Source organism: Myodes glareolus, chromosome 18 (assembly GCF_982192425.1).
Source record: "Myodes glareolus chromosome 18, mMyoGla1.1, whole genome shotgun sequence".
Taxonomy (NCBI): Eukaryota; Metazoa; Chordata; class Mammalia; order Rodentia; family Cricetidae; genus Myodes; species Myodes glareolus.
In genome coordinates this window covers 10,409,636-10,437,281 of record NC_142043.1, presented here as the reverse complement: position 1 = coordinate 10,437,281, position 27,646 = coordinate 10,409,636, and the positions used below count along the sequence as shown (strand labels likewise).

Sequence of the window (27,646 nt, the reverse complement as noted above, 5' to 3'; positions counted from 1 at the left end):
AGAATCCCTTTCCATCTGCCTGCCCACCAGGAAGAAGTCTGTGTCATGCCGCATTCCGACCTTCCTGGGCTCCAGGCACACAAGTGGTGCACAGGCAAAGGTACAGACAAAGTACTCATACACATAAAAGTTAAAACTCACACGCATAAAATGACGATGCCGTGTGATGGTGTGGAGAGGGGAAGGGCTTGGGTAGAATATAGAATAGGAACAAATTCTTTGCAAGTAAAATTTTTGAAAAAGGTCACTGGAGCTGGACAGTTGGCTCACTGGTTGAGTTAATGGTTCACTGGCTGTTTTTCCAGAGGATGCAGGTCAGGGTCCCAGCATCCTTTGGGCACTGTACCCCTTACTACAGCTACAGGGGATTTGATACCCTCTGGACCTCTATGGACACCTGCATGCGTCTGACAAACACATAAATAATTTTTTAATTAAAAGAAAAGGACAGCCAAGTTGGTTAAAAAGATAAAATACAATGATATTTAATGGGGTGGTTGCCTATGGTCCCAGCACTCAGGAAGCTGAGGCAGAAGGGTCACTGAAAGTTGGAGGAGACCTAGGCTATGGAGTAAGACCTTTTCTCTAATCAATAAGTCAATCAAACAATCAAGGCATTGTGAAAAAGTAACGTTAAAGTCCAGAAAACTGATAGAGATATGTGAAACGTTGAAATGTCTGAGTAGTTCTGGGAAGCGTTGGAATTTAAAAAGAGTTTATTTTGCCAGGTGGTGGTGGCGCACGCCTTTAATCCCAGCATTCGGGAGGCAGAGCCAGAGGCAGGTAGATTTCTGTGAGTTCTGAGGCCATTCTTTTCTACAGAGCAAATTCCAGGACAGTCAGGGCTGCCCAGAGAAATCCTGTCTGGAAAACCCCCCAAAAGTGTTTATTTTATTTTAAATTATGTATTAGTGTGTGTATCTGTGCACATAAATGCAGGTGCCTGCAGGTTGTGAGCACATAACATAACGTGGGTGCTGGGAACTGAACCTGGGTCATCTGCAAGAGCGGCACCAACTTTGTTTTAAAAAGATTTATTTATTATGTATATGGTATTTTGCCGTGCTGTACGTATACCCACAGGCCAGAAGAGGGCACCAGAGGGCACTCATTACAGATGATTGTGACCCACCATGTGGTTGCTGGAAACTCAGGAAGGACCTCTGGAAGAGCAGGCAGTGTTCTTAACCATCTCTTCAGCCTTGAGCAGTACAAACTTTTAACCTCTTTTAATCTCTCCAGCCCCATAACTTTTTTCTTGAGTGGTTGGATTTTGTTTTATTCTGCTTTTTAATCTTTTTGACTTATTGTTATTATTACTTGATTCTCACCGGATAGCCCTGCTACTATCCTAAGTAGACCTGGTTGTCCTCGAATTTGTAGCAATCCGTGTCTTTACTTTCCGAGAACTGGAATCACAGTCGTGGAAAGAGCCACGCCCATTTGGCAAAAAGTGAGAAGACTTTCTAACAAATAACCCACCCCAGCTTAATGACGTGAGCCCCAGCCTCCGGGATCGAGAGCGCATGCACGAAGAGCCTCTGCCAGAGTGTCAACGCGCAGAGTCCATCTCTTTCCGCCTGGAAACTGGGTTGCTCACCGAGGCCCCCTTGCGTCATCGTTCGGCCCGCCGCCGGCCCGGGCCATGGTTTTCACACTCCGTCCACCAGATGGAGCTGTTGCCCAGAGTGTCGCTCCAGGGGCCCCTATTGGGTGAAGAACCCCACCTGGTCCTTCAGGCGCCAGCTGGTTTCCTGGGACCTCTGTCCGCTTCCCCCCACCCCATTCCCAGCTGTTTACACAGAGAGCTGTTCTGACCGGACCTGGCAGAATCTCCATAAAATGTGTTCTTAACAGCTCTGGCCCAAGTGTGCAAGCCTGAGAGAATGTGCTCCTTTCCCCAGGCAGGGGCCTCCCCACATCCCGCCCCCCCACCCCGACCTTCCTGTGTCCTTGCCACAGAGGGACACAAGTTTCGCCAGCGCCAGCGTGTCAGGGAAGCTACGCTGGAATGGCCGTTCCTACCCTTCAAAGGGTGTGACGCTTATATTGGTGCCTGTAAAGGGACCTCGGAAGCCACACCTCTCTGAAACTATTAGCCTTCTGCAGCCTGACCAGCTCCCACGCTGGGTAAAATTCCCCAACAGTGTCTCCCGAGATTAGAGTGCAGAGACTGAGCCGCAGCTCTCAGAAGGTGGGGCAGGAAGATGTTGATTCCTCCCATACTGGGCCCGATCTGATTGCCGCCGGTCAGACTTTTAAGAGGGCCATAAAGGGCCCAGGTGTGGCAGTACAGTTCTTTAATCCCAGCACTGGGGAGGCAGAGGCAGGCAGATCTCTGTGAGTTTGAAGTCAGCCTCAAACTCAGGCCTGTCAGGCATACATAGTGAGAGCAGAGGCAGAAAGAGAGAACAAAGAAAACAATACAGCCAGTGGGTTCTAGGGACTCAGCAGACAGAGCCCAGGATGAGCGAGATGCCACGGGCACCTGAGGACCAGTATTACCAAACACTTAGTAATCCATTCTTTCCTAACCTCATCCCTCAAGAGACAAGGGGACAGGAAAACCATCTTAGCGGCGAGGTAGCCTCTGCACAGAGATCTTAGGCTCCCATTGCACAGCTCGGCAGGCAGGCTAATTGGGCTGTTTGGCCACAAAGGCGGTTCCCCATTCATTTCACTGTCCGGTGGGTGGCCAGAGAACAGTCCCGCATGGACAAGCTGTCCAGCTCTGTGTGCTGGGCTCCTTCCTGGCTATTTCTCTGCCTGTTGTCCCTCCCTCACAGTATCTAATAATACTAGCTAAATACTTACTATATGCTAAACAGTATCTGTGTCCTGGCAGTCCAGTGAGGGGGCGGGGCATGCCGAGGCTCGAACCCAGGCCTTTGTGCATGCTAGGCAATTACTGTGTCACTGAGCCCCAGCGCCAGCAAGACAGACATTTCTTATGCCTTTATAGATGATGAATCACGCACAGCCTATCTAACTTGCATTGGATTTGAGAGAAAATGCACAGCCCAGCTTAGTCCCAGGCAGGCCACAGATGCTTATGCATGAGGGTTACTGACTTCATAACATGAGCGAGCTGTGTTTTCCAGTAGGAGTGGGCATGAGACTTACCCAAAAGCAGTCGTCTGGTTTCTTTTCTCACCACCCTGCCTATAGCTCCCTCCCTCCCTCTCTCTCCTCTCTCTCTCTCTCTCTCTCTCTCTCTCTCTGTCTCTTGCCTCTGTCTCTCTCTCTGTCTCTGTCTGTCTGTCTGTCTGTTTCTCTCTGTCTCTCTCTCTCTCTCTGTCTCTCTCTGTCTCTCTCTCTCTGTGTCTCTCTCTCTCTCACACACACACACACACGCTCCTTCTTTTTTTTTTTTTAAGACAAGGCCTTACTATGTAGCTCTGGCTGACCTGAAACTCACTTTGGTGTTTATTTTTTGTTTGTTTGTTTTGTTTTGTTTGTGTTTGTTTGTTTTTTAGTTTTTGGTTTTTCAAGACAGGGTTTCACTATAATTTTGGACCCTGTCCTGGAACTACCTCTTGTAGACCAGGTTGGCCTCGAACACACAGAGATCCACCTGTCTCTGCCTCCCAAATGCTGGGGTGAAAGGCATGAGCCACCACAGCCTGGCCTGAACCTCACTTTGTAGTCTAGGCTGGTCTTGAACTCACAGAGCCGGCCACTGATTCTCTGGTGCTGGGATTAGAAGAGTGTGCTACTACGCTCTATTATTTTTTTAAGACATGGTTTCATATAGCCCAAGTTAGCCTCAAGCTTGCTCTGTAGCCAAGGATGACCTTGAGTTCTGATTCCTCCACCTCCCAAGTGCTGAGTTTACAGGCACACACCACCACACCTGGTTTATGTGATGCTGCAGATCCATCTCAGGACTTGGCGTGTTGGCTAAGCAAGTGCTCTACCATCCAGCCAGAGCCTCAACCCCGCAGCCCCCCCCCCCTTTTTTTTTAGAATAAAAATAGACCTGCAAGTTCTGGCCTGTGGGGAGAAGGTTGGACAGAGCCCTTGAAGTTGGGGCAATCCCAGAAACTCCCGATTCTGGCCCCAGCGTTCTCTGCTCCAGCTCACCCTCCCTCCAGTTCTCTGCTCGCCTCTTTCCAGGCTGCTCCTCCCTGCCCCTCCCCTGGGCTCCCGGAGTTCTGGGAAAGGAAGTCAGGCTGGGGCCTCAGACAGATGCAGGCCTTGAGCATCAACTTAAGCTCCAGCTGGAGGAGGGAGGCCCCGCCAGGGGAGGAGAAGGCACCTGTGGGCCCCGTCTGCCTGTGCCCTGGAGGTTTCTGTCTGCTGTCACAGACTCTCCTGAGCTCTGGTTTGTGGAGCTTGCTGGGCTTGGGGCTCGGAGTCCACTTTGAATAAGACCCACGGGTTTGGATCCCTAGCAAGTGAACAGTGCTAAGTTGGCTTGGGGGTGTTGGAGAGGGAACTGTTTGCTCCCAGCAGCTGGCTCAGAAGTTCAAGGCCCCCCTTTCCTCTCAGCTCTACCCTCTTCCTCTAAGACACACCCTCTACAGACCCAGGAACCACAACGGAAAGGCTCTTGGGGTCAGGGGTCACAGGCCCTCCAATAGGCTAGGTGACAGAGCAAGAACAAAGGTGTAGCACATTCTCTAAGCCCTCCCTTTCTCCAGTCGGCTGGTCCCTGCTGGTCCTAGGAGCAGCACCCGTCTTTTCTTTGATTGACTTAGCTTCTGTCCACAAGCCCAGCTGAATTTTCTTTTCAGATTTCTGCATCTCTAAAGAGATGGTCTCTTTGTGGGGGGTAGGCCCAGACCTGATATAACCACTAAACTTGGCCCTTGGCGCCTCTGGGCAGGCCTCAGAAAGTTTCCCCAGACACAGCTGCTGAGGGTCATTTGGGTGTTCCTCTTGAGCATATACTGTGTGGATTTTCTTTCTTTTCTTAAAAAACAAACAAACAAACAAACATATATTTCGTGTGTTGGTGAGGTGTTTGTGTGGGGGCATGTGCTCAGAGGTCAGAGGGTAACCTGCACAAGGTGGTTTTCTGCTTCTGTCACGTAGGTTCAAGGAATTGAACTCGGGATATTAGTAAATAAATTTGTAATCAACATCTTATTTATTAACTCGATTCTTACTTATTCTTCACACAAGTGTTGTGCAGAGCCAGAGGATGTAGTGCAGTTGATAGAGACCTGGCCTAAAGTAGCCCTGGGCTCAGTCTCCAGGACCACACAAAACTGGGTGTGGGCACATACATGGCTGTGACCCCAGCACTTGGGAAATAGAGGCAGGAGGATGAGATAGATGTCCAAGGCCATTCCTGAACTTGTAGCCAGCCTGGGATACATATGCCCTGTCTCAAAAAAGAAAAAAAAAAAAAAACAGAACAAAAGGCAGGAAGATTGCTTAGTCAGTAACGTGTTTGGTTGACAAGTTTGATCCTCACAACACGTGTCAAAGTGCCTTACATGGCATCAGGTGCTGGGGAGACAGAGATGAAACCGTGGGGGCTCCCTGGCTAGTCAGAGACAAAATCCTGGGGCACCTCTGGATAGACACTTTAGCCCAGCTGGTAAACTCCAGGCCACTGAGGGACCTGCCTCAAAAGAGATGATGGCCTTCCCGAGGTTGACACCCAGGGCTGTCCTGTGGCCTCCACATGTGTACATATACTTGCACATGTAACAAGCGAGTACTCTGGGACTTTCTTGTTTCACATATGAAGAAATGGAAGTGCAGGGGCCAAACGACTTAGCCCAAGGTCAGTGTTGAGAACCTGATGTCAGAGACCTTAGTGGCACACAGTTTTTATCCCCACACTGGAGAGGCAGAGCCCGGTGGCTCTCTGTAAATTCAAGGCCAGCTTGGTTGGCATGTGTGTGCACCCACCCATCGGGGGACTGTGAGGTGACACCAAATTCTCTATCGTGACAGTGCCTTAGTCTCTGGACTAACAAAGCAGCGGGTTGGGGCTCCTGGACTGGTCGTGAGTGACCCGCACATGTGTCTTGGAAGTAGGTCGTGTCATGAGTGTGTTGTCCCCAAGCCCCAACCCAAGCATGCCAAGGCATCCTGGCATCCTGGGTCCCTTAGTTCTCCTAGCCAGAACCTTGCCCCAGCAGGCAGATTAGGTGTCACAGAGGACCCAGGAAGCAGGATCTGGGGGTAGTGGTGGATGTGAGCTTTGCTAGGTGGGGCTGGGACTCTGACCTATCTGTGGAGCCCTGGATGAATCAGCCTGACCACAGCCACCCAACTGAAATGAAGGTACAAACATTTTCTTCTGACTCCCCCTCCAACGTTCATTTTCTTTTTCCTTGTTCTTTCCCATCACAGCTGGGGCATGGCAGTGGGGCAGTAGCTGAGGGCATAACTCAGACTCATGGTTACGCTGGGTCCTAGGGCTAACCTGGTGACTTGGCCCTTGAGGAAGGTTTGAGGTCTCCCATAGTTCACCTAGAGATAGGCAGCAGGCCTGCCTAGGACAAATGACACATGCCCCTGCCAGAGGACGGGCTACATAGGTACAGGGCTCAGCCACCTGATACTGTCATCCAGCAACATCTAAAATACACAGAGGCTTTGAAAGCATTCATTTATCTGTCCTTCATGTACAGTAGTGTTATGATGTATTCAGTACTGGGTTCAAAGTCAGGGGGAAACCAGACAGCAAAGCCACTATTATGGGGCTGCAGAGATGACTCAGTGATTAAGAGTACTTGTTCTTCTATAGGACAACGCCCAGCACCCAACTCAGGTGGCTCACAATAGCCTATAAACCCCCAGGGGATCTGATGCCCTCTTCTGACCTTCCTGGGTACTGCACCCACAAGTATATATCCACACATATATATACATACATATATATACATACATACACATAAATAAATCTTAATCCCCCATTTCCCCTCCCCCTCAAAAAAAAACCATTATAAGCCTGGTGGTGGTGGCTCATGCCTTTAATCCCAGCACTCGGGAGGCAGAGGCAGGCGGATCTTTGTGAGTTCAAGGCCAGCCTGGTCTACAAGAGCTAGTTCCAGGACAGGCTCCAAAGTCACAGAGAAACCCTGTCTTGAAAAAACCAAAAAAAAAAAAAAACCCAAAAAACAAAAACATTATTAAAGCTAGACATGATGTTCTACTCCTTTAAACCCAGTACTTGGGAGGTGGAGGCAGAGGAATCAGGAGTTCAAGGTCCTCCTTGGCTATTTAGTGAGTTGGAGACCAGCCTGGAACACGTAAGACCCTATATTAAATAAATAAAAAAACCCAGCCCCATCCAAATACCATTATTAAAATGAACTTAGTCTTCTCATACAACCCAGTTTTCACCTAAGAATCTGTAGCATGGCTGGTTTTCTCTGGGATAGCCCAGGTCTTCATCTTGAGCTCGGGACCGCGTTCCCACAGCACGGACGGAGGCTTCTTTGATCGCTGTCCCCTCTCCCGCTTGCATTAGTCGCTATTGAGCGTTCATATTCAGCTCACTGTGCACACTCTTGTGGGATAGCAGGCCACAAGAAGAGTTTGTGTGAAGTCTTGTGGGGATTTGGAGAAAGGACCTATTACTTTTGCACAATAGTAAGCAGGTTAAATAGGAATTTCCTCTTGCTGAAGAGTGTTCTCTGAGGAAGTGGAAGAAAGGAGATTTGGGTTTTGGGTTTTGTGCTGGTGTGGCCCCTGCTCCCATGCTAGGTAACCAAACCCAGTGCCTAACCCATGCTAGACAAGGACCCACCACTGAGCTCTAACCCCCAGCCCCAAGAAGAGGTTTTGATGAAATCATTCCAGAGCAATTGCCTGTTTTCATTTTCTGAGAGAGGGTGTCTATTTGCACACTCCAGAGCCCAGGGCTTGTTCCAGTCTCCCGGTTCCACAAGCTGGCCTTGCAGGTGGGCGCCACTAAATCTGAGGTCGTTAAAGAGCAGTTTTTATAGAGCAGTGAAAAGGAAAGAGAAAGCTAGGTATTGTGTGGCATTCCTGTAATCCCTGTAAACTCAGTTGCCGAGGGCTGGAAACCGGAGAATTGGGAGTTCGAGGCCAGCCTCAGCTACCTGAGACTTTACCTCCAAAGACCAAAAGGAATGCACCTGGGTTACAGATCAAGATTCTGTCTCAAAAAGCAACAAAAGTAAAGAGACACAAATTAAAATCAGTTTTCTAGTTGGGAATGATGGCCCATGCCTTTAATCCCAGAATTTAGACGTTCCATGCCAGCCAAAGCTACATAACGAGACCCTATCTCAAAAATAAGTAGGTAAATAAGTAGCAAGAGCAGTTTTCTGACTGTGCCACATTTCTTGTTGGTCTCTACCAAAGCCACAGTATGGAAATAATCCCCTGTCTCTCCTATTTCCATAACCGTTACTGGGCTCATTTCTTACTCTCTTTGTGGAATACTACCGATTATCTCCTTAACAGATAGTTGCAGCTAGCGGTGGTGGTGCACACCTTTAATCCCAGTACTCAGGAGGCAGAGGCCGGTGGGTCTCTGTGAGTTCTCATCCAGCCTGGTCTACAGACAGGCCCTAAGGCTACAGAAAGGCAGTGTCTCAAAAAAAAAAAAAAAAAAAAAAGGATAGTTACTAGTTTTATAATCATCATTACTTCTATGATAGCGATCAGTTTCCCTGCTTTGGTGCTGGAGTTGGCCCAGCGTGTAACCGGATGTTCATGTTCACTCCACCATTGGCAGGCATCTTCAGCCTGGTTTTGTTTTGTTTTTTTTTTTTTGCTTTGTTTTGAGATGGGGTGTGGGGTGTGTGTGTGTGTGTGATTTAAGGCTGGTTTTGAACTCCTGTCTTCTGAGTGCTGAGATCACAGGTGTGTGACATTTAGCACAGCTAGTTCTCTTGGGTTTTTGAGCCAGCATCTCATTGTATAGTCCGAACCAATCTGGAATTAGAATCCCTCTTCCTGTTCGGTGGTAGTGGCACATACGTTTAATCCCAGCACTTGGGAGGCAGAAACAGGCAGATCTCTGTAAAGAGATGACAAGGCCAGCCTGGTCTGCAGAGTGAGTTCTAGTACAGGCTGCAAAGCTATAGAGAAACCCTGTCTTGAAAGAAATCCTTCTTCCTTTGCCACCCCAGTACTGGGATTATAGGTGTGCCCTGCTACACCCAGCAGGATATAAGAAAAAAAATCAAATGTTTATTAATTCCTTAAAAGCAATAACTCATTGCATGTTAATTTATAATCTTTAAATACTATGATAATCCTGCTTCCCCAAACATAAGATATCAATGAGAAGCGTGGCCGTAGCTTACATCTCTGTAGCTCTCTTTAAATGCCTGGTTTAATGGAAGACAGCCGGGTTATCATGGAGGCTTCTGCTTCAGTCTGTTGTACTGAGTGGCTTGGGTGAATTTCAATAAGGAAAATTCAGCTTCAGACAGATCTGCCATCAGGAAGGGGGGACCTGTGGACTGGGCTAGAGTGCAGTGGTCCTAGCAGGCCACCGAGGTGGAGAGAATGTTTGAGACAATAGTAAGATGCTGAGGAGGGGGGAGTTGGTACTTGGCTCAGTAGCTCTGAGGGAGCCACATGATCAGAATGGTTCAAAGACAATTCCCAAGGCTGTAGCAGAATAGCAAGGGGAAGTCTCTATAAGAGTATGAAAGGCTTGAAATTAGGGTGTTGGTTGCCTTTCTCGTGACTGACAAAATACTAATAAGTGCGACTATAGGGAGAAAGGGGCTCCCTGGGCTCTGCTCTGTCGTGGTGGGAAGAGATGGCAACGCGAGGGTGTGTGCCTCTGCAGCCACAAAGCACAGAGAGCCACATGCTGGTGCTCAGCAGCCAGTCTCCTTTCTCCATTTTTATTCGGTCCAAAAGCATCCCCTCTGTGAGAAGGTGCCTCTCACTTTCAGAGGGGGGGGTCAGCCCTCCTCAGTTAAGCCTCTGGGTGTGTTTCCTGACTGATTCCAAATCCTGTCAATTAAGAGTGGAGCCCTACCATCCTATAGGGTGGCCTCCGCAGACATGGAGGTGAGGGGCCGTTTGACAGCTATTCGGAGGGCTTCAGAAGCAGCAGAACTGGGTAACTGGGAGGAATTAGAGTCATCCACACTTCCCCCTGCGAGGCACCCTGCATATTTTTGCGATGAAGTATGTGGTCTGTGCTGTGCTGGCTGCCTGCATTCCTTCTCCAGTGCCAGGCTGTGTGCTCCAGCTCCGGAGCCAGAAGAATCAAGGACAGTTAGGCAGGAGTGGTGGGACAGGCCTGCAATCCCAGCTACGCTAAGGGCTGAGACAGGAGGCTCGAAAGTTCCAGACCAGCCTGGGCAACTTAATGAGACCCTGTCTCAAAATGAGTTTAGATGAAACAAATGAGCAAATTTCAGCATGGTTTACCAACAGAATGCTAGTAGCATTAATAGAGACAGTAAAATCCCGAGAAAAGGTTCTGATACCCTTAGGTCTCGTTGAACTAAGGACAGGGGTGCTGTCGAGCTATGAAGGGAGGAAGTCAGAGTGGATCTTGAAATATACTGTCTTCTTAGCTATATATATGGGCTTTCAGGGTTTTCTCTGTGTAGCCCTGTCTGTCCTAAAACTAGCTCTGTAGACTAGGCTAACCTCAAACTCAGAGATTCACCCACCTGCTTCTGCCTCCCAAGTGCTGGAACTAAAGTCAGGCACCCTCATGCAAGAAAGCTTTTTTTTTTTTTTTTTTTTTTTTGGTATTAAAGATTTGGAGAGAACTATCAAAGCCTTGTAAGAGGTCTTGACTTTGCTCTGAGTCTCAAGTCACTCACAATCAATTAGGAAAATGCTTTTCTTTCTTTCTTTTTGAGATCGGGTCAGCACTTGGAAGGTGGAGGCAGGAAGGTCACGAGTTTGAGGTCATTCTCAGCTGCACAGTGACTTTGAGACCAGTCTGGACTATGTGAGGCCAGCACCCTACCAACGTAGCCACATTCCTAGCCTGGGAATGTTTTTTAAGCTTTCGTTAAGTTGGGCATTGGTGTGCGGTGCAGTTCTAGCTTCTGGAAGGTGGAGGTGGGAAAATTGGGTAGGTATCCGGGTCTCCTCGCCCACAGAGCAAGTCTGAAGCCACCCTGGGCCACTTGAGACCTCGTTTCAAAAAAAAAAAAAAAAAAAAAAACCAAACCAAAATAGAATAAAACAAATCCTAGAAATGTTTTCGTTTTAAAGCATTTTGTCCACACATGTACAGAAACACACAAATATGTATAAAAAAACCAAACAAGATGTGCTGTAATGTGCTTCTGCTCGCTACAGCAGATGTACTTTTAATGTCTTAGAAATCTCTTGTATTATTTCATTTGTAAAACATACGGTCAAGCTTGGCTTGAGGGTTCATGGGCCACCTGAGCTGGTCTCCAGAGCTCACTGGGGAAGGAGAGAACCCACTTCCAAAAGTCCTGTGACCTTCAGAAGCACTCCATGGCATGCATCCGTCCACACATGCGTCCAGTCACATATGATGATAATAAATTTTAAAATTAGTTTCCTGACTTCAAGAGAAGCTAGGGAAACATCCTGTCTTGTAATTGGAAAGACGCTGAGTTTGGGCTGGGGGTGGGGATCAAATTGTAAGTCGAAGGTTCTGGTAGCCCCAGGACCAGATTAGCCAAAGTAAAGCAAAGGGAATACCTGGGGACTTGGAGCCCTTCTGCTGAGGCTGGAGAATGAGCCTTGGAAAGGCCCGGGACTGAAGAAGTGCCCGAGGGTGGAAGGGAGGGCCCTGCAGGGAGCTGGCTGGGCCTGGTGGGAGGCAGGTTTCTGGGGTACAGGTCAGGAGCCTGGCTTCTGGATTTATGATAAGGAGCAGGTGGCAATGCAGTCAGGTGGGGGACTGAACTTTCCACACCAAGGTGACAGGACACAGCCAATGGAAAGGAAGAAGATGTGGCAGGATGAGAGGCGTTGAGTCTGAACCGCCATACTTGTACCCTGCTGGTGTCTTAGCGCACGGGAACCTTCCCTGCAGAAAGGAGTCTGGGGTAGAGCTTGATGGCATCACATACCCAGGAAGGAGAAAGGGAAGGAGGGCAGGAAAGCAGGGAAGAGAAAGGCTTGGGAGCCAGGCAGGAACTTTTAATGCCAGCGCTTCAGAGACAGAGGCAGGAGGACCTCCGTGAGTTCCAGGCCAAAAAAGAGGGAGGGGGCGGGGCTGGAATGTAGCTAAATGGTAGGGGGGTTTACCTAAGTATGCAGGAAGACCTGTTTTCAATTCCATAAACTACAAGTAATCCTGGAATTTGGGAAGTGGAGGCAAGAGAGTCGGGCGTTCAAAGACTGCCTCAACTCCATAGCCAGCTTGAGGCCAGCCTGAGATGTGAGATGTTGGTCTCCCCCAAAGCGCCTCCCATACATATGGTTTAGATATGCTACACACACATTTTAAAAAGCAAAAGCTAAAAACTGAAGGAAGTATACAAACGTTAACAGTGGGCTTTTGTTTGCGTGGGCTTTGTGTGTGTGTGTGTGTGTGTGTTGTAGGAAAGTAACAACTGAAATTGTGTTGGGGTATTGTTGTTTCCCCCCCTCCCTTATTTTAAAATTTAAGACATGCTCTCACTGTGTAGGCCTGGCCAGCCTGGAACTCACTATGTAGCCCAGGCTAGCCTAAAATAATGCTGGGGTTAAAAGCGTCCAGGAACCACCAAGACACCTGCTCTACTTTTTTCCTTTTTTAAAAAAATTCCAGCCGGGCGGTGATGGTGCACGGCTTTAATTCCAGCACTTGGGAGTTAGAGGCAGGCGGATCTTGGTGAGTTCGAGGCCAGCCTGGTCTAGAGGCAGGAGGATCAGGGCCTCAAGGTCCCCTCAGGTACTGATCAGGTTTGAAGGCAGCCTGGGCTATATGAGACTCTGTCTCAAAAAAAAAAAAAAATCCAGTTCTATAATAATAGGAATAGGAACCGAACCAGGCAGGAGTGTGTCCATGAACTGAGGGGCAAGAATCACTAGTTTGTGGCATCTCATGGGAAGCCCTCGGAGCTAAGAGTAAAGCTGGCAATGAAGGGCCCAGTAAGACCCGGAACCTAGTGTGGACTCTGCACCCAGCTCTCAACTCTGCCAGATCTTTAAGTCTAGTTACAACAATTAAACTCTGGTCTGGCACTGCTGGGGCGACCAGCTCGGGCCATCATGACAATTGGGGCGGGTGGGGTGAGATGAGGGAGCAGCTACCCTCGGAGGGGCCCAGAGTGGGTCTGAAGAAGGCCAGCCTATGCTTCCTGTAGTCCTTTGGAGCAGCCTGGAGCTGCAAGGGTGGCGGGGTGGGGAAGGACTGCGGTGGGAGCAGGAAGCCGGGCAGCATCCCGCAGAGTCTGCCTCCTCAGCTCAGCAACAGAGGAGGAGGTGGAGTCTGGGTTGAGCCCTGAGATAAGGAACAGGCCGCCGCTGACAAGGGGATCAAAACAAACAGCTGTGCCCCGAGGAGAACAAGCTTCGCATTCCGTTCTGTGATCCCACCCCAATCCCTACCTCTCCCCAGCGCACCCCACCCCCATCCAAGCACACACGGCGTCCCCGTCAGCTCCGGGGGCCTCCCCTCAGCCTTGGCTTGGCTCCCTGAGAGCTGTGTTCCCACATCAGTCCCCCTTAGGCAGAGGCTCTAGGGGCCTTTCTCCAGCTGTCTGGAAGAACTGAGGACTCAAGACAGGTGGCCGGAGGTGGAAGAAGAGGGGCCTCTTCCAGGGCCAGCCCCCATCTGCCAGGCCGGGCCACCCTCAGTCTCTCCCCTGGGTCATCTAGGAAGGCCTGGGAAACAGAGTGGGGGCTAAGCTGTGATAGCCCAGCCAGGGAGGCTGAGGCAGGGTCTGGGGTCTCGTAGGAAGACATCTGCTCCCTGCCCCCAGGACCGCAGACGGACAGTGGCTCCTAGGAGGGGCCTCCCGAACTGGCTTATGGGAGTTCATTCCTCGGTGTGGTGCCTGAGGGCATCCTGGCTCCAGGGTTCTGCGAGGCTCCACATCTCCTGAGGCTTGGTGCTAGTGCCCCAAACACCCCCCACCCTCCATTTATTTCAACACATTCTAGCCTGAGGGTTAAAGTCTAAGCTACTGGAGCCAACGCTTGCTCTTTCCCCAGGGCTAGGGCCAGCTCCTGGGACCACCATAAGCAGCAGCTAACACCCCTTCTCCTGTGATACCCCCATAACCAGTCCCAATCTGAAGTATGCAGGGCTTCAAGGAAGCATTGCCTGTCGCCAGAAAGTATCTTTCTTGTCCTGAAGAAGGTCTGATGACTTCTGTGTTCCTAAGCCTGGACATGGCTTCTAGCCTGGGTATCCAAGGGTCAGATCCAGGGGGCAGCAGGGGAGGTGTTTGCTTTGAGATACACCAGCTAGATGGCCAAAAGAAGTAAGCATGCCCCCTCTCTTCTAGGGCCCAGTGAGAACATATGCAAGTCTCCCTCTCCTGAGCCTCTGACTGGTGGCCACAGGGCACACTCCCACACCACTGCACTCAAACACCTCGAGGCCCCCTCAAGACCCTCCAAAGTCCTGCATCTTCAATAGGCTGCTAGGCAGTCACCCCCACTCTGACCAGAGGTTTCAATACATGAATGTCCCGACAGCTAGGAGCAGCCGCTTATATATAAGAATTTCAAGCTACAAGTGAGAGAGCACTGAGTCCAGCGTGGTACCCATCGGAGTCTCGGGAGACTGCGGTATATTCAGGCCAGGAAGCCAGCCCTGGTGGTGACTAACATTTATTGGACACTTGCTATATGCCAGACACAGGTCTCTATCCTTCATCCTAACAGTCCTGTTATCCATACTGAACAGACAAGCAGAGGAAGCTAAGATGAGTCACCCAGCTTGCTGAGCTCACTTAGTGGCACCTCCGTGCAGGAACTGGGGACAGAACCCAGCCTGCCTGTCTCCCTCAGGAGCAGAGAACCTCCAGGCTGGAGAAAGTGCTGCTGTGAGGGCAGCTGCGTGCCTTCTTCCTTCTCAGGCAGGCAGGACACAGCAGCTGACAGCGTGGTAACACGGTCCTGACGGTCCTGACGCTGCCGGTGGCTAACCCTGGGCAGAGGCTCCTGGGCGGGGCACATGCAAGATGGGCACAGGATTGTATGAGCTGCAGGCAGCTGATAGACACCTCAGCTGCTTCCCCACCCTCCCTCATGCTTGGCATGGCCATCACGGGGCTGTCCTCTTTTCCCTCCCCTGATGTCACCCCAGCTCTGCCTCTCTTCCTCTTTATGACCACAGTTTCCTCTCCTCTGTTCGCTTCCTGGCCATGGGAAGGTCATTGCAGGTCTCTTCTCCAGCTGTCCCTGTGACATTCCCATACCATCTCCATGGTAATAACATCTGAGCCGGTGGTGGTGGTGGTGCACATATTTAATCCCAGCACTCAGGAGGCAGAGGCAGGCGGATCTCTGTGAGTTCAAGGCCAGCCTGGTCTACAAGAGCTAGTTCCAGGACAGGTTCCAAAGCTACAGAGAAACCCTGTCTCGGAAAAACAATAAATAAATAGTAAAAATAAAAATTAAAAATTGCTAGCTACTTAATATGCACTCTGTTGTCTTTTCCTTGAGAAAGGGTCTCATACCCAGGCTGGCCTCAAGTTCCCTACCTAGCCAAGGAAGCCCTTGAACTCCTTTCTGACCATTCTGTCTCTACTATCCAAATGCTGAGGTTATTGGTCCTCACCGACCACACTTGGTTTAAATGGTGCTGTGGATTGAACCCAGGGCTTTGTGCATACCGGGTACGCACTTCACCAACTGAGCTACACCCCCAGCCAATAGTATGTGCTCTTAATTCTCCCTGTAAGCTCACAAGCAGTCAATACTAGCCCATTTCACGAGGGCTTAGAGAGTTAAGATGTTCGTAGCCCAGCAAGACTGCTGAAGTTCACCTATTCTCCCAGCGTTTCCTCACCTTCTCCCTAGGATCCAGTTCCATGTGGTTCCCTGAGCTCGGAGAAACCGTTTGAGAATGGTCAGTTGGAGGGATGAAGAGAATATCTATCAGGAAAGACTCACACGTGGGTGGTCTCCATCTGATGTAAACGGGGGCAAACCTGGTAGTTTTGTTTGTTTGTTTGTTTCTTTCTTTCTTTCTTTTTTTTTGAGACAGGGTTTTTCCATGTAGCTTTGGAACCTGTCCTCGAACTAGCTCTGTAGACCAGACTGGTCTCAAACTCACAGAGATCCGCCTTCCTCTGAATCCCGAGTGCTGGGATTAAAGGTGTGTGCCACCACTGCCCAGCTGAGCTGGTGTACTTTATCTACCTGGAAAGATGGTCTCTGACACTCAGAGAACAGACCTGGTAATATTGAAGGACTGGGAATATGGATGAAGAGGAAAGCCTCTCTCACGCACTTATATCTAAGAATCTCAGGCCAGTGTCGTTCTGTAGTAGAGCAGATGCTTAATATGTAGGAAGTCATGGGTTCAATATTCAGGACAAAAAAATCAAATATAAAAAGGCTGGGTATAGTGGTGTGTGCCTTTAACTCTAGTACTTGGTCGACAGAAGCAAGCAGATCTCTGTGAGTTCAAGACTAACCTTGTGTACATTCTGAGTTCCAGACAAGCTAGGTTACATAGTGAGACTGTCTAAATAAATCAATAGGCTGTACCAGCGTTAGGGGTTGGGCTTCTGCAGCAGACACCTCACGATTAGTCACGTGGCAAAATGGAAATTTCCTCCATGGCAGGTTGCAGATGACCTGACTCCTTGACAGTTCCAGGAGCCCAGTGCTCTTCCACGCTCCCTCCCGAGGCCATCATGAAGCCCCACAGAGCTGAGGAGAGCAGAGAAGGGAGGAGAGAAGAGGTACTGTATTTTCTTTAGAAAATGATTTATGTAGTCTTATTTTGGTGTGGGGACGCATGCCTCAGTGTACATACGGAGGTCGGAGGTCAGAGGAAGCTTGTGGAGCTGCTTCTCTTCTTCCACCTTCCTGTGAATCCCCGAGATTAAATCCAGGTCAACAGGTTTACACAGTGAACCTACTTACACGGAGTCTTCTCGCCATCCCTGTCCTCTGTTCAAGACACAGCCCAACCCTGGCCCTTATCAGGCTGGAGAGATGACGAGAGAGAGAGAGAGAGAGAGAGAGAGAGAGAGAGAGAGAGAGAGAGAGAGAGAGAGAGAGAGAGCGCACCCATGTTGAGCTGCTCACAACTGCCTGTGATTCCAGCTGTGTTGACCCCAATGGCTCCGGTAGCCTTTGAGACACCAGCCAGCATTGGATGCACGACCCACAGAGATACACAATTAAAATAAAAACATAAATCTTTTTCTCTTTCTCTCTTCCTTTCTTTCTTTCTTTTTCCTCTCTCCCTTCCTTCCTCCCTTTCTTTCTTTATCCCTGTCTGTACTGGCATTCATTCTGTAGATCAGGCTGGCCTCGAAATCAGAGATCGGCCTGCCTCAGCCTCCAGAGTGCTGGGATTAAAGCTATGTGCCACTATACCCAGCTCTAAGATATAAATATTTAAAAAAATTCCAGATCATGTTGTCCCCTCCCCTCGGAAATAGAGTCTTATGTAATCCAGGCTAGACTCAAGAGTCCTGTGTATCTGAGGATGATCTTGAACTTTTTTGTTTGTTTGTTTGTTTGTTTGTTTTGAGACAGGGTTTCTTCTGTTTTGCCCTGAAAGTCCTGGAACTCTCTCTGTAGACCAGGCTTGCCTCAAACTCAGTGATCTGCCTTCCCTGCCTTCCTGGTGCTGGGATTAAAGGCGTGCGCCACCACACTCAGCGACTCTTGTAGATCAGTATATTTGCCTTGTGTAGATCCCAGGGAGCCCTGGGGACCTACACATGGGCTTCTAGTTAAAAGGTACAGACCGGGGAATTGGATTTTAGGGGAGGGGTCAGGACAGAGGAGCCCATGGCACGTGAACGAGAAAGGCTCCTGTGTGGAGCTCATGTCCCCACACTTGGTGAGGCTTCTGGGAAGGGGATGGGCTGTCAGGTGATGGAACCTCTGACAGGGTCAGAGGCAGGGATGGAGACTTCCAAGTCTGTTCTGACAGAAAGAAGCAGGGCTGAGGCAAGGAGGACGGGACCGCCAGACATAAGAGGAAAACTCTATGTGGCCAGATGGCTACAGGCCATAGGAACACATCATTTATTGAATACCTACCATGGGTGTGGAGGAAAGGGAAGGAGAAAGACAGGCATGGTCCCTTACCTTGTGAAATTTTTGAGCTTTCAGTTTTTCTCGGTCCCCCTGCTACCCCTGAGAGGATGGCGTCTAGGCTGTCCCAGAGACAGCTGTGAGATCCCTGAGGAGGGCCCTGAGCTGGGAACTGGACACCCGCCATCTTGGGGCACAGTGTGGGCTGCGGTACTGGTTGGAATGGGCATTGAGGTTGTGGGTTTGCTTCTTTCCCACACCAGGCATGTGACCTGATTTCTCAGACTGAGATGAGTGATCTCATGTGGGCTGGGGGCATTAGCCCCCTTGCAGGCCTCCTACTCTAGCTGTCCCTTTTTTTATTTAAGGTTGAGTAGGAGTCCTCTTTCCCATCACCCGAGACCCCAGGCTTCTGTGAGGCCTTGGGGCCTCGGCTTCGGCTTCCTGGGCCCCTCTTGGCTTGGCTGGAAGAGAGGCCCCATGACTTCACCTCCTCAGAAAGCATCCCAGCTCCCCGCTTCCTCTCAGTGCATTCCAGACCCTCTGCCTGTCTGCCTGCGTGCCTTGGCCCGTCTCACACAGCCTTCCCTTTATTCCCCCTAGAGCGGCCTCCTCCAGGCTCTGCCTGCCTTCTGCTTAGACTTCAGGGCTGCTCCCTTGCAGCCGAGCCCCACTGACGAAGCTGAGAAGCCTCTCTCCACTGTCACTCGTGAATCCTGTGGCCATGAGACATTCTCTTGCTGATTTTCCTTTCTTTTCTTCCTTCCTTTCTTTTAGTTCCTTTTTATTTTATGATAAGGTTTCACTATATAGCTAAAACTGGCCTGGAACTTGCTACATAGACCAGACTGGCTTGGTACTCAGTGATGGCCCTGCCTCTGCACCCCTACCCCTCTGCACCCATGCCTCCCACATATTGGTATTAAAGGTGTATACTACTGTCCTGGGCCTGTTTTGTTTTTAAAAAAACTTTTGTGGATGGAGATGCGGCCTGGTTGGTAGAGTGCTAGGTAGAGGCTCTGCTGTTGGGCTTTTTCTCCAGCTCTCAAGAGCATTGTGCGCGCGCGTGTGTGCGTGTGTGCGTGTGTGTGTGTGTGTGTGTGGTATATGTGTGTATGCACAAGGATGTGCATATGTGAAGCTGGAGGCGGCAATGGGTGTGTTTCTCATCACTCTCCAGCTTAGTTTTTTTGAGTCGGGATCTCTCAGTGAACGAGGAACTCACCGTTTTGACGAAACTGGCAGGTTGGGAGCTCCCGGCATATCTGCCCCTATTCATTGCTGCCCAGTGCTGGGGCTACCACACCCAGCTTCTGGTTTTGTTTTGTTTTGATTTAGTTTTTGGTTTTTTGAGACAGAGTTCTCTATGTAACAGCCTGGGCTGTTTTGGAACTTGCTTTGTAGACCAGGCTGGCCTCAAACTCACAGAGATCCTCCTGCCTCGGCCTTATACCCTGGCCCATATCCAGTTTTTATACCTGGGTGCTGGAAATTGGAATTCAACTCCCCACTTTACCCAATGAGTAAAGTTTCTCCTACCCCCTCCAAAAAATTATTATTATTTTTCCTGGAACTCACTGTGCAGACCAGACTGGCCTCCATTTTACAGCTTGTCCTGCCTCTGCCTCTTGAGTCTGGCATTAAAGGCATGCAGCACCGTGTCCGGCCCACAGTGAATTCTTAGTCCCTCTGAATTCCTGTGCCTCAGTGTCCTTGTCTGTAAAATGGGGACTGTAACTACTGTAACAGTTCTTAGCTACAGAGCCATCAGGAGAATTACGTGCTATTAGGAAACTGTAGACCCATAGAACCCTCGGCGCAGGGCCTGGCCCATAGCAAACTCTTACATAAGTATTAAGTTATTGTTATGGACCATGTTTGCCATCGTGATAAAGATGTGTGTGGGCAAAAGTTTTCGAGTCAGTGCTGGTCTATTTGTTTATTTATTTATTTATGTAGGTTTTTCGAGACTTTCTTTGTAACTTTTTAGCCTGTCCTGGAACTAGCTCTTGTAGACCAGGCTGGTCTCGAACTCACAGAGATCCACCTGCCTCTGCCTCCCAAATACTGGGATTAAAGGCGTGCACCACCATCACCCAGCCCAGTGCTGGTTTATAAATCCAGGGATCCAGACCAAATCAGTCAATGAAACCTTCAAATTTCCACGGCCCATCTGTGCACTGAGGCTGGCTCTGGGATAAAGACCCGTGACATCACGCCCAGCTCGGTCAGTCCGCAGTGTTTGCTGTGTTCATAGTCTCCACAGTCCACGTGAACACTGCTCTGGCGACCGCTGAACCTTGCTCCTGTCTCCCACACCATACAAAATCAATGACAGAACCAACCGTACACCCATGTGGGTTTATATCCCCCTGCTGCCTGGAGGAGCACCTCTGCCCTTGTCCTGACCCAATAAGGGGCTCCAGCATCTCTGGTGGTGCCCATCCATGCCCCTTGGCCAATCTTTGCATATCTCCCCCAGTAGGGTAAGGGCTGCTGCAGCTGCCACTGTATTGGAGGAGGGTGAAGTAGCCCTTCCCTGCCCCCCTCCCACTCCCTGCTTCCTCACTGCACCCAGGGCCTCCTTGGTGAACCAGACCTACACATGCATAAAGGGCGGTGGGGATTATTCCAGCCCACAGCCACCTGCAACTCCGCTAGGGCAGGCGCTTCAGCAACACCTGGGGAAGACCCTTGGCGGTTTGGGGGGTCTGTTTGGGTTTGATCTTTATTTTCTCCTCAGAGGAAGTAAATAAATAGCCCTTCATGTGTCTGGGTGGATGCGAGGATGCCAGACCGTGTGCCTGCTGCACACCGCTAACAGCCGTGACCCAGCCCTAGAGGAAGTGGTAACGAAGCGATTGCTTGTTTTATTTTCCATTTTCTCTTCTGCCTCCTTCCCGCCTCCACCCTTTCTATATGTGCTGAGTGGCTTTCTCTGTTGGCCTGGGATCTAACTGTGAGCCCGTTTATTCTTTAATTCACTCATTGTGGTGTCGGGGAAAATGGGGGAGCTCAGAGGAGCTTGAGCTGGGCACTAAGATGGCAAGCCAGCTGCCAGGCCACTCTCGTCTCGTGGGGCTTGAGTCACACCACATCTCACAGAACTGCTGCAGTCATTAAACGGGACTGTGATTTGCTTACCTCAGCACTCAGTCCCTTTAACCTGGCAGTGGGTGGCCCGCTGAGGCCTGACAACCTGAGTTCAGTCTTCATAACCAGTGTGAAGGTGGCAGGAGAGAACCGACTCCCCAGGGTTGTCCCTTGGCCCCAACATGTGTGCCATGACTTGCACTCCATAGCATGCACGTGCACACACAAAACAATAAAAGAAATTTAAGTTGTTTTTTTCCCTTAAAGATAGAAATGGGGCCAGAAAGGACGGGACACACTTGTTATCTCAGCACTTGGGAGGAAGAGGCAGGGGGACAGCTGTGAGTTCAAGACTAACTTGGTCTACAGAGTAATAGTTCCAGTACAGTCAGAGCTGTATTCCAAGACTTTGTCTCAAAAACTAAGGCAAGAAGCCAGGCGGTGGTGGCACACACCTTCAATCTCAGCACTTGGGAGGCAGAGGCAGGTGAATTTCTGTGAGTTCGAGGCCAGCCTAGTCTATAAGAGTTAGTTCCAGGACAGACTCTAGAGCTACAGAGAAACCCTATCTCAAAAAACAAAAACAAACAAAAAACCAAAACCAAAACCAAAAACAAAAAAAAGGAAAAAGAAAGAGAAAAAAAAACTAAGGAAACTAAGGAAGGGGAAGAAAGGGGATGGACGAGGAAGAAGACAGTCATGGGGTCAGTCATGCCTGTACTCCTAGCACTCAGGAAGCAGAGGCAGGTGGGCCTTGAGCCTTGAGTTCCAGGTCCTATGCAGTTATCTGAACTGTAAGACAGTGTCTGAACCAAACAAGGCTGGGGGTGGTAAGAGACCTTGATCTGTAAGCATGAAGACATGAATTTAAATCTCCAGCGTCTCCATAAAGAAGACACCAGGCATGTACATGCCTTTCGCCCCAGCACTGGAGATGGAAGGGAGGGGACAGAGATAGGTGGATCCAAAGAGCTGCCAGGCCAGCCAGCCTAGCTAAATAAGGGAGCTTCCAGTTCAGTGAGATAACCTATCTCAAGGCAATAAGGTGGCCAGTGCTGGAGGAAGACATCCTGTGTCCTGTTTTGACCCCCGTGTGTGCACGCCTATATCATGCACACTAAACACACGCTAAATAAACACTGAAAACTAGAAGCGAGTCTAGTGCCCCAGAAGCTAAGCTGGGAGCTGATGCTGGAGGAACTGTGTGTTCAAGCCCAGCCCAGTCAATTTAACAAAATAAAAAAAGTCTAGAGGGACAGGGATGTGGTTCAGTAGTAACATGCCCTAGGTTCCATCTGCCTTGCGGGGAGCGTGGGGGCCAGGAACACCGAAGCAGGACAGGAAGAGATGTAGTTTGGTAGTAGATTATTGGTTGTTGAACATTTCCACTACTCAGAAACCATTTGAGGCCTCCTAGATCCTCTCGTAGAAGTTCAGTCCATGCTGGGATGGGGCTCAGGCCATCTTTCCAGGCATTTTGCCCATAGTCAATCAATATAACTCTCAGCTACCTATGAGTCCAGCTCCAGGTGATCCCATTCCTCTGACCCCTAAGGGCAGCAGCACCCATGTGCACACACTACCTCCCCCCACACCCTGTACACATCATTAAAAAAAATTGAAGTTGGTATACGAGCCAGGCATGGTGGCTCACTTCCGCAATCCCAGCATTTAGTGGTGGAGGCGGGACTGCTGTGCATCCAGTAGGGTGGTTGTATGTTTGTATGAGTTCTTTTCCTGTGCGTACACAGTCATCATTAATTCTAAATAGAACTGCAGATACATGTATGATCACAGGTCAGGCTTACTTTGCATACCCAATGTTGCATTTCACACTCTCTAAAAATATATATTTGGGGCTCAGAGGTTAAGAACAATGACTGCTCTTGCAGAGGACCCAAATTTAGTTCCCAGCACCTACATGGTGACTCACAACCATCCATAACTTCAGTTCCAGGGGAGCTGACTCTTTCTTCCTGCCTCCACAGGCACTGCGTGCATGTGGTGTACAAACATACATGCATTTGGGACACTCAAAGTAATTTTTGATGAAACTAAAACAACAAAGATCCTAACTGTGTGTGTGTGTGTGTGTGTGTGTGTGTGTGTGTGTGTGATGGATCAGCACATTGGTGCTTGCTGCTAATCCTGACCATTCAGAGTCTGAGCCCACGGACCCACACGGTGAAAGGATAGAGCCAATTCTCAGGAATTGAATGGCTCTGAATTCTGCATTCCTACACTGGTGTAGACAACCACACACATGCACATAGACACACAAAATAAATACATATGTAATAAAAAGAAGAAAATGAATTCAACACATATATCAATAAATAAATGTTTTTTTGTTTTTTTTTTTTAAAGACTACTGAGACTGGGGATGTAACTGCGAGGTAAAATGATTGTCTAGCATACAGAGGACCAGGGCTCCTACCCCTCACTGCCATAAAGCAGATAAATAACCCTTCCTTAGCACTTTTAACACTCAAAATCTAGCTGGGTGGTGGCGGCGCACACCATTAATCCCAGTGTTTGGAGGCAGAGGCAGGTGATCTACAGAGTGAATTTCAGGACAGCCAGGGCTGCACAAAGAAACCCTGTTTCAGGGGAGAAAAAACCACTTAAAATCTAGCTGTGATGTTGAGAAAATTTTCAGGTTTTGTTTTGGCATATGTAAAATCTACAACAGCATTCTAAGAGCTGAAGGGAAATGAAATGGCTTCTCTAGTCAACATTTTATTGGCACAATATAAGATTTAAGGGCTGGGGAATTGGCTCAGCAGAAAAAAGGCTCTTCCTGCCCAACATAATGGCCTGAGTTGGAGCCCCAGGACCACAATGGCCTGAGTTTGAATCCCAGGACAAATAATAGTAATAAACATTTGTTTATTTGGTTGGTTTGGTTTGGTTTCCCCTGACGGATTTCTCTGTGTAACAGTCCTAGCTGTCCTGGACTCACTTTGTAGATCAGGCTGGTCTCAACTCATAGAGATCCACTTGCCTCTGTCTCCCAAGTGCTGGGATTAAAGGCATATGCCACTACCACTCAGCAATAATAAACATTTTAAAATATGCTAATTAGTATTTAAAAAAACATAAGTATTGATTCCTATCTATATAATGAACTTTAATGTACTTTAATAAACTGTTCTCTTTATGCCGGTATATAGATTGTGTGTGTGGTGTGTGTGTGTTACATGCATGTGTGTACATATTGAGGTCAAGGTTGACATTGTCATCTCTCTTCACATATTTTTTCGAGACAAGGCCTCTCACTGAACCTGGAACTAGCTATTTTGGCTAGACTGGTTGAACAGTGAGCCCCTGAGATCTTCCTGTCCCTGTTGCCCCAGTTTTGGGGTTATAGTTCATCCTGAAGCAATGAGCATTCCCATCCATACTAGGGGTCTGAACTCAAGTCTCCATGCTTGCATTGCAAACATTTTACTTACCGAGCAATCTTCAAGGCCCAGTATGTGGATGGCTAATGCTTGTATAATAGCCCCCCATTTCACTCAATCCTTGTACAATTGCCTAAGTTTTTGTGTTGGCTCAGGAGACAAACTGCCTGACTTTTAGAGCTCACTCCTGCTCGGGCCTCTTAACACCCAACCAGTGTCCACTGGTGATGGGTGGCATGATGACCTTCCATTGGGTGTATAGAAAGCTTCAGGGGATAGGGCGACTAGGGTCCAGTCAGAGAGGTCTTTGTAGAGGCCAGACATGTCTGTGACACCTTGAAGGAAGATGCCGAGGGCTGCCCCTGTGTGACCGCTATCCGTTCTGTCGGTCCTATCACCCCTACCACCCACTCGGGAGGTTTGTTTCTGTCTTCCCTTTAGAGATGACAGATTCAGCACACAAGGGCTCCAGCTGTTTATCAGGGACTCCTCCTAGGCCCACATGCCATGGGCTCCCACTCCCTGTTGTAGAAGCTGTGGGGTCCTGATTAAGTCAACAGCTGAGGCAGGGGACTGGGCGGGTATAGAGGAGGCTGGGAAGCACAGTAGCGGCAGAGGTAGAAGGCTAGAGGGGAGGAGGTGGTGCCCCATTGGGGAGCCCGGGCAAGGAGAGGAAGCTGACTGTGCCCCTCTGTGCTACCAGGGTGTGTCTTACCCTCCTCTGCCTGGAGTAACGATGCCTCCCTCAAGGCTGTGACCACAGCACCTGGTCTGCAGCCCCATGCATTCTGCACTCAGGATTAATTCCTCTGCTTTGGCCCCTCAGCAAATCAGCATGACTGCTGGATGTGCACTTGAGGGGGTGGAGATGCGGTCAGCGGTAAAGTGCTTGTCTTACATTATGAAGGCCCAAGCCTTGATTACCAGCAGCACAACCAAAACAAGGAAGCAAGCAAACAAGCAAACAACAAAAACCTCAGAACTGGGGACAGGAGAAATGAGTCAGTGGGTAAAGGCTGGTGTTGCCAACAGTTCACGGTGGAAGGAGAGAACCAAGTCTCTATACATAGATGTGCCCTGGCTAGTGACAGTAATCATCATATAACCATAGGTCTGAGTCAGGATAGTGCGCCTGTCATTCCAGCACTTGAAAGGTGGAGGCAGGAGGATTAGGAGTTCAAACCTGTCTAGGTTACATGAGATCCCGTCTCAAAAAATAAAAGTGAAGCTTAGAATAAGAAAACAAAAACTAAAAATATGAAGGAAAAAATGAATGGGTTGAGGATGGTGACACATATCTCAAAAAATAAAACAAAACAAAAGCCTGATTTCCTGTCCTATCAGTGACGATTCAGGGAAGTTGGTGGAAGCCTGAATTAGATGGCTGTGTGGTCCCTTCCATCCTCACTTTATCCTGGAGAGAAAAACCAAGGGGCACATTCTGAGAATGTCTCCTAGCGTACAGAGTTGGACACTAACCTCATTTCTGTAGTCAGGAGCTACCAAGGGCATACTTAGATTCCCAGCTTGTGAAATTCGAAGTCCTCAGAACACACCAATGCTGGTTTAGGGTTCAGATGTGGACTAAGGAAAAGTTCAGCAGGCAAGCCACAGGGCTGGGTAGGAGCCACAGGGCTGAGCAAAGAGACCTAATCTTTCTTAATGCTTTTATTTATGTATTTTTAAAGATCTTTTTATTTTGTTGTGCACTGGTGTTCTGCTTGCATGTATGTCTTGGTGAGGGCACCAGATCCCCTAGAACTGGAGTTACAGACGGTCATGAGCTGCTATGTGGGTGCAGGTAATTAAACCCAGGTGCTCTGGAAGAGCAACCCCAGACACCAAATCTTAATTTTGACATAATTTCAGACTTAGACTAAAGCTACAAGAATTGTATCAAAAAAAATTTTCCCTGGAGAGATGGCTCAGCAGTTAAGAGCCCTGGCTGCTCTTCCAGAGGACCAGGGTTCAAGTCCCAGCACCTATGTGGCAGCTTCCAACTGCCTTAACCCCAGTTCCAGAGGATCTGGCACCCTTATACAGACATATAGGCAGGCAAGATACCAATGCACATAAATTGAAAACGAGTAAACCTTAAAAAAGTTCCACTATAGGCTTCGTAAAGATTACCCACATGCTAACACTTAAAGAACTCTTTTCTTGCGTGCATGGTGTGCGCATGTTTGTGTTGGTGGGTCAGTATGCGGCACAGGGATGGGACACACAGCGAGGTGTATAGAGGAAGCCGCTGCTGTCAGTTCTCCTACCTTGTTTGAGACAGAGTCTCCTGTTGTTCACCACTGTGTACGCCAGGCCAGCCAGTCGGCCCATGGCCTTCTGGGGATTCTCCTGCCTCAACACCCACCTTGCCTTGTTCTGAGATAACAGGCATGCTGCTGCACCCATACTTAATTAAGGGAATCTAAATTCAGGTCCCCTTCACACTTATTTACCCCATGAACCATCTCTCCAGACCAATTTACATTGTTTTCCATGCTGGTGCATGCCCAAGAACTTCTTAAAGAACTCTTATTTTTGTAAGACCAGGCTGGCCTCAACTGTAGCTGAGGATGGCTACAGGTGACAAGTCTTCCTGCCTCCATCCCCTTGGTATCGGCATTACAGGTGGACATCACCACCAGGTTTATTTGGTGCTGGGGATGGAACCCAGGACCCCATGCCTATTATGCAAGCATCCTATCAACTGTGCGACATCTCCAGCCCCCAGGCAAAGAGCGTTAGAGCGACCCAGTGAGCTAAGATGAGGGGGTTTTGCTGTGAATTCGCTTGGGTTCCCTTATCAAGCTCCGTTTCCCCATAGCAGTGGCTCCAGGAGCATCTGAGCTGATCCCTGTGTTTGTTTCCAGGGCATCCCTACACAGATACTGGAAAACTGTGGCGTCAGGTGAACAGGCATTCATTCAATTGCTCAGGTCTGGAGGCCAGAAGCCTGATAACAAAGTGTGAGCAGGACAACAGGCCCTGAGAAGCTTCTGTGGCAAGATCCTTCTTGTCTCTTCCCAGTCTTGTGGCCCCAGGCACTCCTGGGTCTATAGCTGGATTGGATTGCCCCACTCTCTGTCTCT

At 49.2% G+C, this 27,646-nt stretch overlaps 1 protein-coding gene across 5 annotated transcripts in view; it reads left to right on the top strand.

Moving 5' to 3' along the window:
- The window catches only part of Ccnd3 (cyclin D3), a 91,562-nt gene that overhangs the window by 6,353 nt on the left and 57,563 nt on the right, over positions 1-27,646 (top strand). For 2 of the 5 annotated variants that reach the window (XM_085679264.2, XM_085679267.2), the window contains one exon: positions 16,633-16,751. The exons of the other annotated variants lie outside the window; for them this stretch is intronic. The gene's annotated coding sequence lies outside the window, so the exon portion shown is untranslated. Of the gene's footprint in view, positions 1-16,632; positions 16,752-27,646 lie in introns of those variants that run through there. 5 annotated transcript variants of the gene reach the window in all.